Below are 13,247 nucleotides of genomic sequence, written 5' to 3' on the forward strand. Positions count from 1 at the left end.
GTGCGTGAGTGCACGCCGCGGTGGGGAGAGCTGAACTATTGCTGCTTGCCACAGATTGAATTGTGTCTCCCTCCCACACCAATTCGTAGGTTAAAGTTACAGCCCCTGATGGGAGGGTATTTGAATATAGGGCATTTGGGGAGTAATTAGATTTAGATGAAGTCATGAGGGTGAGGCCCTCGTGATGGGATTGGTACCCTCATAGGCAGAGCCACGAGAGACCTTGCTTTCCCCTCTCTCTGCCATGTGAGGACAGCAAGAAGACAGCATCTGCAGCCGGGAAGAGATCTCTAACCGGGACCCCAATCGGCCCACACCTTGATTTTGGACTTCCCAGCCTTCAAAACGTGAGAAAATAAATTTCTGTTAAGTCACCCAGTCTGTGGTATTTGTTATGGTGGCGCACCCTAACATACTGTTTAAGTCAATTTGTTTATGATTCCCTATGAGTTGGGAAAATGGTGATACACAGATGTTTTAAACTGCTAGTGAAGATTAGCCTAAAAAAGCCTGAAACTCCAAAGCCAAAAGCTTAGTCAACTAGAGTAAAATATTTGGACTCATTTTTATTAGTATTTTTTTAGTGTTGCTACTTTTTTCTTATTTCTTCCCCATTTTCTTTATGTAGTATTTTATAGATGTTTAAACTAGGTAAACCATACATGCTATTTCAACTTCAATCTCTATCGGTTTTATCCTATAGTTCAAATCAGGAAAGAATAGACTGATAATCATTTCAAAGACGGTCTTTTTAAAAGGCATACATCCAGTCATTATATAGACTATTTTCAATTCTTGCTAACCAAAAAAAAAAAAATTTGAATGCGGAACATTCTTTTTAGCTCCTCCTTTTGGTTAACACTTCCTGTTAAATTATAATATTACAATTTTTCATTCTTACGAATTTTCTATAATGTTTCTGTTTTGTTTGCTTCGTGATTGAGAAGGAAGTTACTCACGTAGAACCATGTTTCTGGCTCCTTGTGGCATGGAGTTTTCTTCTCCATGTTGACTGTTTTGCCTCATTAGGCATGCTGTTGTAAAGGAATTGTTGGACGTAATTCATACCAGGAAATAGTTCTCTTATGTGGCCGCTGTATGTTGCAGGGAGGTAGGAGTGGAGAGATCTGCCTGGCTGTAAGTTTTCCTTTAGAATGTGTGAAGAGCCCTCAGGTGCTGTTGAAAGTGAAGGATAGGACTACTCTCAGGAAAACAAAGGTTTTATTACATTTTCTCATGTAATGAGGATATCCAGAGGCGGGGGGGGGGGGGGGGGCAGTAAAAGTCGCACATGTAGTGCCATGTGCCAACAAGAGAAGTGACTGACCAAACAGAAAAAAGTCCCCAGTGGGTCTCCGCTAGCCTATGTTTATTTCCTTATTCAGCTTTTGGATCTTTCAGAGAGGAAATCAAACACCCTGACTCACACCAAACAAGTACATGTCCCTGGAGTCTGTGTGTGTCCCCCCCTGTGAATCCGACTATTTTCAAATAAACAGAGTAGGCTGTAACGGTAGGAAATTAAACCTTGACTGGCCAAATATCACTGGAGATTATGGCAGTTATGTGAGTTCAATATGGATATCTATTTGGTGTGATTCAGTAGGGATCTAAGAGTTGATACCAAAACAGATGCTCCTAAATTCTTGGGTATTTTTATTACGTGAAAAAGTCTGATAGACTTAAGATAAACTATCATGCTAGTAGGACAGTCAACAGCATCTGTGTTCCTCTGGCATGGCAAGCTAATGGAGTTGCCAGGGATGGAGGTGAAGAAAAGTCTTGGCTCCTATATTTTCCAGAATATGGAAGCAGCAGGATTTCTGAAGATGCCAGGTTAAACATTTGGGTATACCTTACATGTCTGAGAAAATAAGGAGCACATTCAGGATTCTACTGGATGGGTTCTATGAACTCAGCTCCATAAATAAAGATCTTTCATTTTATTAGCCACCCTTCACTCCTACGCTGGGATGAAGATGAATTTTTTAAACTTTTTTTATTTTTCAATTCTACCAGAGTGCCCAAGATACTTTGGGCACTCAATGAGAAGTCTGATGGGTGGCGTGCCTACTTGTATTTGTTCTAACTGGCTTCAGTAGCAATTACGTCGAAATAAGTGTGGATGAGATGACAATTCTAATCTAATTTAACTGGACACGCACCAAATCCAACTTCTCGGTTCTCAGTGTAAAAAAGCAACTTGTGACTGCTATGACAAAATGCAGCTTGTTCTCCTGACCACTTGATTGTTTTCTCTAAAAGAAGATTCATTCTTGGGACACCTGGGTGGCACAGTTGGTTAAGCACCTGCCTCTGGCTCAGGTCATGATCCTTATCCCTCTCCCTGCTGCTCCCCCCCGCTTGTGCTCTCTCTCTCTGACAAATAAATAAATAAAACCTTAAAAAAAAAGAATATTAATTCTCAATGAAATATAATAGGAGGTGGGCTCTTTCTAGTTCCCTGCGCTTTGGCTGAGACCGCAGAGGTGGTGTATACACTTACATAGTTAACTAAGGGCAGTTCTCAGATTGAAACATGGATGCAGACATTCTCAATCAAGTCCCCAAGCTATGGAACACCATCAGTTACTTTTTTGTATACACTTGTCCTACTTTACTTAAGAAAGCACATCCTTTAAGCTCTGGATCTCAACTGTTTCTAGAAAAGTGCTGTTTTATTCTAATATCCCGTGTAAATCTGGATGTTCTTTTTATGTGTAATTCTGGAATGGTTTAGGTAGGAGAGCCCTTGGTCTTTCACTTGAGTGCCATGCCTTACTGTCTCTGAAGGTTATGGGTCTCTATCAGGATAAACAGGCATTTGAGTCATGGTGGCGGGCAGGATATTTAAAGTTCCTTTCCATGGGAGTCACTTTGAATTTGAAGTCTAACCTGAAATGTCTTCACTGGTGCCCAGCACCATGACAGTTTCTGTGTAACAGCAGGAAACCCGCAGGAGACAGCAATGATGGGCGATATCATTTCGATGCTTGGTGACCACATCATTCAGTGTCCCTGTTCGCATTATGAAGAAGACACTGGAAGATGCACAGCATCTATGTGCCCTTCCTTAGGTAGAAAAAAAACCTGAGAAAATGACTGATAGAACAGTTTTAGAAATAGAGTCTGGGGCTATGTCTGGACAGTAAAAGGAGCAGGTAAGGAGGCTTATATTTCAAGATTCGGGAGACAGTTTGGAATGATCAATATGAGCAGCAAGAGGCGCTTACATAGAGAAGCGACATTCTAGATTTTTTGTTCCAGGGTCAAGCTAAATCTTTTATCAGATAGAGAGAAGCTAGGTCCCACACAAGAACAGATCCCAGGGGGGTAAGTAAAATCTGCATCAGGGAGCTGAATAGGCATCCATGTGTACCAAGAAAAACAGGGTAAAAGTAAGCAAGGGTGGCTCTGAGAAACTTGTCAGAGGGTGAGCTGCTTTGCCGATTACTTTTGTTGGTGGGAGATGCTCCCATAGTGAGGTGAGCAGACCACTCTGATGTAACGACTTTTCACATTCATTTTGATACAGTTATTTTGCCTGAGAAAAAATTTCATAACGTAGCTTTGGTGAAGCCACATCAAAATGACTCTGAAAATATGAAAATTCCAGCTTTTTATTAGCAAAAGGTATCCCTTCTATTTATTCTATCCCTATTCCATGCTTTACTTACAAGACAATTTTTACTTCCTCCTTTCCTAATTGTTTCATTTTTAAGCTTTTTATAGCCACGTTTTACCTGTCTTTCAAATCTCCAACATGTTTTATGTTGTAGAAGTAAGATGTGCTTCTGGAGGCAAATAAATAAACACAAAAATATATATATATTACTTTATAATAAAGAAGTGAAAATTCTCTGATCCTCTCCATTCCCACCTCCTAGACTTAACCACCATTAATAATTTACTACAAACATCCCAAGGAGAGTCAGGAAACATTTCTTGTACAGCAGTGAAAAAGTTTTCTTTAAGTCCTCAGGAGATAACCCACTAGTCAAGTCTTTAGTAAGATGCTCTGCTGCAGCAGTATGTACAAATAATTAAAATTTGATTGAAATTTTGGCTGAGGCACTAAGATAAAAGGTTTATGAGAATTAAAGATGGAGAGGAAGATTTTGAGAGGGGGCTACTTGGGTGCTGTTAACTCTCCTAACCCACAGTGGGCAGGATGGAGATGTTTGCCCCTTCCTACTCAGTCAGTAGAGAAGAGCTTTGAAAAAACCATTTGAGTTTCAGCCATCTGCTGGTCATGGCAGACCAGGTAGGGTCTGACCCGTGCCTGAGCAAGCCAGTGGGTGAGGGATCAAGTCTGATAAGTTGGATGAAGATGTCCTAGATGACTTGGGTTAGTATATGCAATTGCTTTTCAAGATGATATGAAAAGTAATGAATAATACCACATTCTTGATTTAGAAATTAAATACAGAAGCTGCATTTTATTTACTTTTTAAATTAAATTTTATTTATTTATTTAGTTAGTTTTGCTTTTCTACTACCAGGTATCTTATCTTTTGACTATTTCTCTGAGGTAATAGGGAAAACTCTTAATAGGGGAAAAACCTATGTGGTTTTAAAAATTCACTTTCAAAAGGAATTTTTGATCTGTGAAACTTAACACTTTTAGTTTTGTTTGAAAATGTAACATTTATGTTCCAGAATAAGGGGAAATAAAAATGTATGTACACACCAGTACGCTCTTAAATAATTTTAAATAGAATGCCATTTCATATCATATACATTTTCTTTTCCACGAAATTTACAAATTTAGTTTGAAGAAAAAATATGTTGAGACTACATTATAAGTCATTGAATTGAACATTTAAAATAGGCAAATTTTACTGTATATAATTTATACTTTAATAAAGCTGTTTTAAAAATGCATTCCCTGGAAAAAAATCTGTTAAAAGTTATTAGAGTGGAATAATGTGAGTTCCTGAAGCATAATTCAGAAGTGCTATTAAATGTGTGCTCATGATATTCATATGTGAAAACCTTGATAATCAAGTCTACAAAATATAAAATTTTCTCTTGCTTTGGGTCTACACTAATCATTTATGTTTGCTGTCTTTTATGTTTACTTTCCCACTGATTTGACATCGAATCTTAGCACATTACATTTAGAAACTGAGCAATCGTTTTTAAAAATATACGTTCTGTGCTTGCCAGATGGATTTGGAAGCTCTCCCAGTAATGCTTTCATTGTCATAACCCACTTCACAGTTCCATCATGAATGAGGTCATTAGGGAATGACATCATTTTCAATACCTCCCAGATTGCAAAATTAAAAAAAAATACAATAACCCTTGTATTTATTTGTTTCTCTTAGCATTATCATGTCCTAAGTTAAGCAAGACAATTCCTAAATCACACACAAATATATGTGTGTGTGCACATTCACACACATGCACAAACACACAGTGCAACTTAAAATCATGTAACTGGAGGAATTTCTAAGGACATATTTGGTCGTGGGTGGTCATGAAGTGCTAAACGTTCAGAAAGAAAGGGTATTTAAAGGTAAACCAACAGGAAGAGGCCACCAAGATTGGGTGGATACATCCAGAGGGGAAGGAAGAAAGCACTTAGGAGCTTTTCTGCCTTTTTTCCTCCATCAGGAGATTATATAGAAAGTTGCTGCTCTCTTTAGAAAGAGGAATTATGTAACAAGAGTCCCCAACCCTCATTTATTTAGGCACTTACACAGCCATATATTCAACATATGTTTGTGATATATATAATGTGTAACACATAGAATAACCATTGGGTATACAGTTGTGAAGAAGTTAGGTATGGACTCTGCTCTCATGGAGCTAAAATTCTACTTGGAGAGACAGTCAATCATTACCAATTACAGACATAATGTAAAATTTTCAAGTATGGTCAGCATTATGAAAAAGAAATACGTGTTTCTATCAAAGGTCACATCAGAAGGTCATAAACTGCCAGGGGTCATGACAATCTTCCCTTGGCTTAGCTTTCTAAGGAATTAATTACATGAGGAAGTGTGGTGTGTGGAGGAGAATGCTCTAGGAAGAAGAACCTCATGTCCATTGTTCTTGAGACAGAAACGAACATCCTGTTCTGTTCTTAAGTTGATGGGACAGAACTCTGAAGTTGGGAAGGGAAAAGCAGTTCTCTGTCTCCAAAATATTTCCTTTACAGAAAAACAGACTTGGATAAAAAGATGTCTTCCTGTAAAATCAAACATATTTTAAAAGGGTGAAATCAATTACATCTTAGATTGAATTATTTTTGAAAGTAAACAACATCATTATATACTTAGATCCTTAGACAGTGGTTTGGGAGTGAAGGGGGTGAGGGCCATGGTGGAACTATGTTGCTTACCTACTCAAAATCAGCAGGTTGGCATGATGGTGGGGACCACTTAAAGATTCGAGCCCATGCTTTGGTAACGTTAGATGATTTAATAGCGTTCAACAAACAGCTACAAAATGTCTGTTATATCCCAGTCACTGGCTGGCCTCAGAGGCCTTGGCATGTCTTACTGCAGTGCCCATATCGGTAATGACAGTGATGGTCGTAAGGACACGAATGAACAGCAATGACGAGATTTGACCTCTGAACTTGTTTCCTGTTGGGTGGCCCTGGTCTTCAGATGTGTGCCAGAGATCATTGCAAATAAGAGTCTTAGAGTCTCAGCTGTGTTGAGCTGCCCTGATGGAGATAAGAGAAAGGGAGGTTTTCTGACACAGAAAAAGAACCTCCTAAACAGTGCCTATGGATGATAGAAATTTAAAGCAAGACTCAATACCATTTTTTAAAACCATGGGCTGTTTCTGAAGCTCCATTGATGATTGGCTTTTCTGGGAAAGTGGCATGAGTGTATGGTCTTATTTTTACTGTTTTCATTGGGGATGTTTGCATCATATAAAAAAATCATATTAAAAATCATTTGAATCATTTGAAGAAGTTGCTAGCCTATACATCGAGTAGGTTGTATTACTGCTCATAATTATACATGGTACCCACGCCTCATAAGCAGTTTATGCCTCCCAGCCCTTGGCCTTGGGACTTGCCTGCTACCTGTTGCGGGGAGTATATATGCTCCCTTCTTTGCCATTGATTTTGGATTTAACCATGTCATTTTTTTCTCACCATTGGAATGTGAACAGATACGACTATACTACATCCAATTAGAAGCTTTAAAGGAAGTTCTGAGAATTGGCTCAGCCTCTTGCTTTTCTTCTTAGCCTCTAAAATGGTATGCTGCACCACACGCAGCTTTCAACCTCAGCCTGGGTCTTCAAGAAAGACCCATGGAGCTGAGCCAACTAGAGCCAACATAGCTGCATCTGCCCAATAGCTGCCTCTATGAAACATTAACAAGAACGAAATGCTTATTTTTGAAGGCTCATGAGATTTTTACAGCTGTTAGGCAGCGAAGTTGAAAAGTACAGAATTTGATACTTAGAAGTGGAGTGTTACCATAATACAAACTTAAAATATGTAGCCTAGATTTTAGGGCCTAAACAGCTAACAGTTAGCAAACTTACTGGAGGTTGGAATATTGGTGACACATTTTATGCAGGAGCAAAACATTTGGTAAAGCTGTCACCTGAGATAACTTGGAAGGCAAACACTTACATAATAATGTACCCAGAGCTTTCTGTAAAGAGGATTTGAAATGTTACTAAGGTGAATTGGTTGTTAAGAGCTGCATTTGATATGGTAATACAAGAAGGAGAATGAACTCAAACATTAAGTGACTTTAACCTAAAGGATGACAAGGAGACTAAATTGCTGAGGAAGTCCAGGACTTACAGGTTAGAAAATCAAACTGTTCCTCATCTCTAACCAGTTAAAAGATTAAGTACTGTGAGCCGCCAAGGCTAATTAAGACGCAGATTAAGACTCAGTTTAGGGACAAAGACCAAATTACTGGCTTGTGCACAAAACCTGATTGGATTAAGGTGGCCCTCAGTAAATCCTTTCAGTTGGACAAAATGGCTCAGGAAGGAAAAAACCAAAGATCTCATGAAGCCTGAGCTCAAATACCTGTACTAAGTTTAGAGAGAGAAAACAGATTTGTTAAAAAAAAAGGTGAGTGTGTCCATTAGTACATGGAGCAGAAGAGATCAAACAGATATATATAAAGATAAAATATTGAGAGAGTTTTAATGCCAAGACTATTGCCAGCCTTGAAAGAGCAGATGTGTGGGTTTTTTTATAGCTTGAAATGACATGTGAACTCCCAGTTTTCTCTGGGCAGGAAGTAGGCCAGAAGAGCCACTCAGCTCTAAGGAGGGCAAATTTTTATTCACATGTGGTCAGGAGGGTAAAGGAAAAGGATGGAAGAGGTTGGAGTCAGTTGCCCTGGAGAAAATTCTCTGAGGAGCTCATTTCAGGTTATAGACTCCTAATCAAAGACTGACTGAAAGTAGTTTTCCCTCGCCCCAATGCTGTGGTGTTTGCCCAGTGGGCTTTCAGAGCGTCTATGAACCAGTGAGTGCTGTGTGTTCTCCACTTTTTCCTCCTTCAAATGGGAATGCTTATGTGTTTATCTTGCCTCTCTTCAACCATTGTATGTCGAGTGCGTGTGGAGAAGGTAGTTTGTCTATTTAGTTCACATGTGTCCATATCAAGAGGAGTTATTTTGATTTGATGTAGATAGAATCATGAACTTCAGGACTGATGTTTTGATTGGCTGAAGCTTTTAGGACGTCTTCCTTATAGGTGTGAATGAATTTTGTGTGTGTAAGTGTAGAAAGTATCTGTGACCAAGAAGGTGAACTGAGATAGATTATATTCACAATTCCTCACTTCTTCCTTCGAAGCAAGAGGATTACATATCATTGCCGTTACTGTGTGACTTGCTTGCTCCAGTAGGAGGAGTATAAATCCTTCCCCCCTGTTCTTTGGTCTTGGTCATGTGGCCTACTTTGTCCAATGAAATACGATGTTTGCCACATAGAAACCAACGCTTTCAGTGCAATGATGTTGCCTAAGCTAGCTAGGCCTCTTGCTTTTCTCTTCTGCAAGTATGTATGAAATTGTCTCATAAAGTGCTGCTCCTTTAGCCGGGCTGCAGGAATAAGGAGACATATGGAGCAGAGACAATCAGAACCAAGCAGTTAACCCTCAGTCATTGACATGTAATATGAGCAAGAAATAAATGTTTATTTAGTAAGTAACTGAACTTTTGGAGTATTTGTTATGCAGCAAACCTGGCTAGGCTACTACAGCACTTAAAAAATGGAGGCATTTTTCACTATTAATTTATTTAGCCCCATGAAGTTGATCTTGATTTATAAATCTAAGCCATTTTTAAGAGAAGAGTATTAATGTAGGCTTTCATTGTGTGGACTTTTCACAAAAAGGCCAGAAATAAACCATTGCTTATATGGTCAATTAATCTGCAACAAAGGATGCACAAATATAAAATGGGGAAAAGACAGTTTTTCAATAAATGGTGTTGGGAAAACAACAGCTACATGCAAGAGGATGAAACTGGACCACTTTCTTACATAGTACATAAAAGTAAACTCAAAATGGAGTGAAGATCTAAATGTGAGACCATAAAACTCCTAAAAGAAAACATAAGGAGTAATCCCTTGAATCTCAGCCTTAGCAACATATTTATAGATATGTCTCCCGAGGCAAGGGAAATACAGCAAAAATAAACTATTGGGTCTACACCAAAATTAAAAGCTTTTGCATAGCAAAGGAAACCATCAACAAAACAAAAAAGCAACCTACTGAATGGGAGAAGATGTTTGAAGACCTATAGATGACCCACAGACACATGAAAAGATGCTCAACATCACTTATCATCAGGGAAATGGAAATCAACACTACAATTAGATATCACCCTACACCTGTCAGAATGACTAGAAATTAAAAGACAAGAAATAACAAATGTTGGCGAGGATGTGGAGAAAGGGAAACCTCATGAACTGTTGGTGGGAATGTAGATTGGTGTAACCATTGTGAAAAGCAGTATGGAGGTTCCTCAAAAAATTAAAAATAGAAATACTATATGACCCAATAATTTTAACACTTGGTATTAACCTAAAGAAAAGGAAAACACTAATTTAAAAAGATATATGCACTCCTATGTTTATGGCAGCATTACTTAAATAGCGAAGACATGGAAGCAACCTAAGTGTCTATCAATAGGCGAATGGTTAAGGGAAATGTGGTATATATATATTACATATATATATATAATACATACACACACACTGGAATATTACTCAACCATAAAAAAGAATGACATTTTGCCATTTGTGATAACATGGATGGAGCTAGAGGGTATTATATGAAAAAAGTTAAGACCGAGAAAGAAAAATACCATATAATTTCACTTATATATGGAATTTAAAAAATAAAAACAAACAAAAAACAAACTGACTCTTAAATACAGAAAACAAACTGGTGGTTGCCAGAAGGGAGCTAGGTGGGGGTGGGTGAAATAGGGTGGGTGAAGGGGATTGAGAGGTACAAGCTACCAGGTATAAAATAAATAAGTCACGGAGATGAAAAGTACAGCCTAGGAAATATAGTCAATAATATTGTTGTATGGACATTTTCAGTAACAAATGGTTACTATTCTTATCGTGGTGAACATTGAGTAATATGTAGACTTGCTGAGTCCCTATATGTACACCTGAAACTAATACAGCATTGTATGTCAACTATACTTCCGTAATAAATAAATAAAATAAATAAATAAGAAAAAAAGTAAAGGGTTTTCCAATATTCATTGGTTTAGCCCCATGAATTTGATCTTGATTTATAAATCTAAAGCATTTTAAAGAGTAAAATATGAATGTAGACTTTCACTGCTGTTCTATAAAAGCTTGCATATGCTCTTATATTTATGTTTTTTTGAACATAAAGTTTAATGATGACAGGCTATATACAGAATATTGTTTCTAAGGGCAAAACACTGTCTTTTGGTCAGAATGGCTGTCCCCAGTGCTTTGGTTGCTGTTAAGTGTCAGACCGTCTAAAGCTGTTTAGCATCTCTAAGAGCCAGCCCTCACTGAATTACAGTGAGAGGTACAAGAACTCCATTTGACAGAATGTCACTGGTAAAATTCACTTAGAATCTCTGCAAATTGCCATTTATTTATCTCTTTTGGTTCCTTTAAAATCTCTGGGCTATCTACTCAGGAGATATAACAGAATAAAAAGTGGTGAAGAAATGAGTGTGAGATATAGCAATTGAGTGGATAGTCAATGAGCAATAAATAATATATTTATTTAGAGTCAGCGAAGAGATCACCTAATCACCTGTAATTTTAATCTTTTGCCTTGTGTTTCCAAAAACCAAGTGCCATTTATGCTCATTTTCTTTCACATTTCTAAAGTGTATTTTGTGATCAAGTTGCAACTTTTATTTATTTATTTTTTTAAAGATTTTATTTATTTATTTGACAGAGAGACACAGCCAGAGAGGGAACACAAGCAGGGGGAGTGGGAGAGGGAGAAGCAGGCTTCCTGTGGAGCAGGGAGCCTGATGTGGGGCTCAATCCCAGGACCCTGGGATCATGACCTGAGCTGAAGGTAGACGCTTAACGACTGAGCCACCCAGGTGCCCCCAAGTTACAACTTTTAGAAAGCCTGTCAGTTTTGAAAATTCTTGAGTTCAGTTTAACTCTTCATTTGTGTTACACAATCAAGCATAATATTTACTAAAACAGGTATACAGTTCATAATGTGGATCTTTTTCAAAAAGAAAAAGAAAACCTTGTTTTGTTCAGAAAAGTGACACTCATTCTAATATAGTACAGTATAATTATTATAGTATAGTTCTGTAATAATATTAGAGGTACAGTGTTATTTTGAATATTCAAGATGACTTGAAGTTCTTAGAAAATGTATATAAATTTGGGAAAACAGATACCATCTTTTCAGTGATTCATAGAAGAAAATATTTCCATAGTCACAAAAATCTGTTCCTAGAAGGGAATAGGTATAAATTTTAAGGGCTCAGTAAAAAGGCATCTGTATTTAGAAGCAGTATTTAGTGAAATTTTTCCTGTTCTGTCTTGGATGAAGATCTTTGTAATATTTGGCCTTATTCAAGCTTCTCAGAGGTTAAATGCTGAAGATTCTAAGACTAAGAAAGTTATCACTTATCTTTTGTCATTCTGAGAGAAATATCCAGAGTTTGAAATATTATTTTCCAGGAATTTGGGGGTCTTCCTGGAAATCTGGCTTTTTAGAATTACAGATGTGGAAAATTAGTGTGATGATAATTTGATTATGAAATCAACAGGGCATGACCTCAAAAAAGGATTTTGAGGAATCTTCCATAACTTTGATTTATCTGGTGTAGAAGCTAAAAATCTTTTTTTTTTTTTTTTGAATCTTAGGAAAGAATTATGCTTACCTTTGACATTTATTTCACTCAGTATAAAGTATGTACTTATACTACATGTATAATCCAAAAGCAAAGTTTAAATTTTTCAAAGGCTTTAATTTCTACAAAAATCTTCCATGAAGCTTTATTGTTTATTTCTCGTAGGAAGAGATATATTTTGGAATTGGATTTACTATATTGAGCCTTTCTCAAACATGGTGGTTGTTTCTTACCACAGGTACATCTTCTACTATACTTAGCCACAAAAAGCCACATGCCACTATGGTCCCAATTATAGACTATCCATAAATGGTGTTGTGTAAAGACCTAAATTTTGAGGAAGAATTCTAAAGAGTTCTTGAGGCCTTTGGAGAGATACAGAAGATCTACAACTACCCCCCAGTGGGCTGATATATTGTGGAGATTTACAGCATGGTAGTGAACAGCTTAAGCTTTGGGTATCCAAGGATGAGGTTTGACTACCAGCTCTATCATTTCCCAGCTCAGTGGTCTCAGGTAAGTTTCTTATTTCCTCTACACCACAATTTCTTCATCTGAAAAAGAACCATAAAAATATCGAACTTCTTTAGTGAGCTTTGCTGGGAAGATGAAATAAGGTATTTAAATGGGAACATTGGCTGAGATTCAACATATAGTCGGAATAATTTGTCTTCTTATTTATGTCTCTAGCTCGCATTTGCTTATTCAGTGCTGTGGTTAATTGTTCAGAATCTTGGAAGAATAATATATAAACAGTTTACTTTTGATGGCTAATTAACATGCTGCCCATTAACATGTATTCTGTAGCATAAAATATTAATCTGATAAACTAGGTGTGTATCTTCTTTAGCTACAGGACGGGCTTTCTTATGTTTGTTTGGCTGCCAGTTATTTTTGCTCTTGTACCTGCTAACT

At 37.4% G+C, this 13,247-nt stretch overlaps 1 long non-coding RNA gene across 2 annotated transcripts in view; it reads left to right on the forward strand.

Moving 5' to 3' along the window:
• The first annotated feature begins 6 nt into the window (after positions 1 to 6).
• LOC117998986 overlaps positions 7 to 13,247 on the forward strand; it is a 54,047-nt gene continuing 40,806 nt past the window's right edge. For both annotated transcript variants that reach the window (XR_004676178.1, XR_004676177.1), the window contains exon 1: positions 7 to 347. This is a non-coding gene — a long non-coding RNA (uncharacterized LOC117998986). The remainder of the gene's footprint in view (positions 348 to 13,247) is intronic.

The sequence above is a fragment of the Mirounga leonina genome, unplaced genomic scaffold (genome assembly GCF_011800145.1).
Source record: "Mirounga leonina isolate KUSES-001 unplaced genomic scaffold, KU_Mleo_1.0 Mir_437, whole genome shotgun sequence".
Classification (NCBI taxonomy): Eukaryota; Metazoa; Chordata; class Mammalia; order Carnivora; family Phocidae; genus Mirounga; species Mirounga leonina.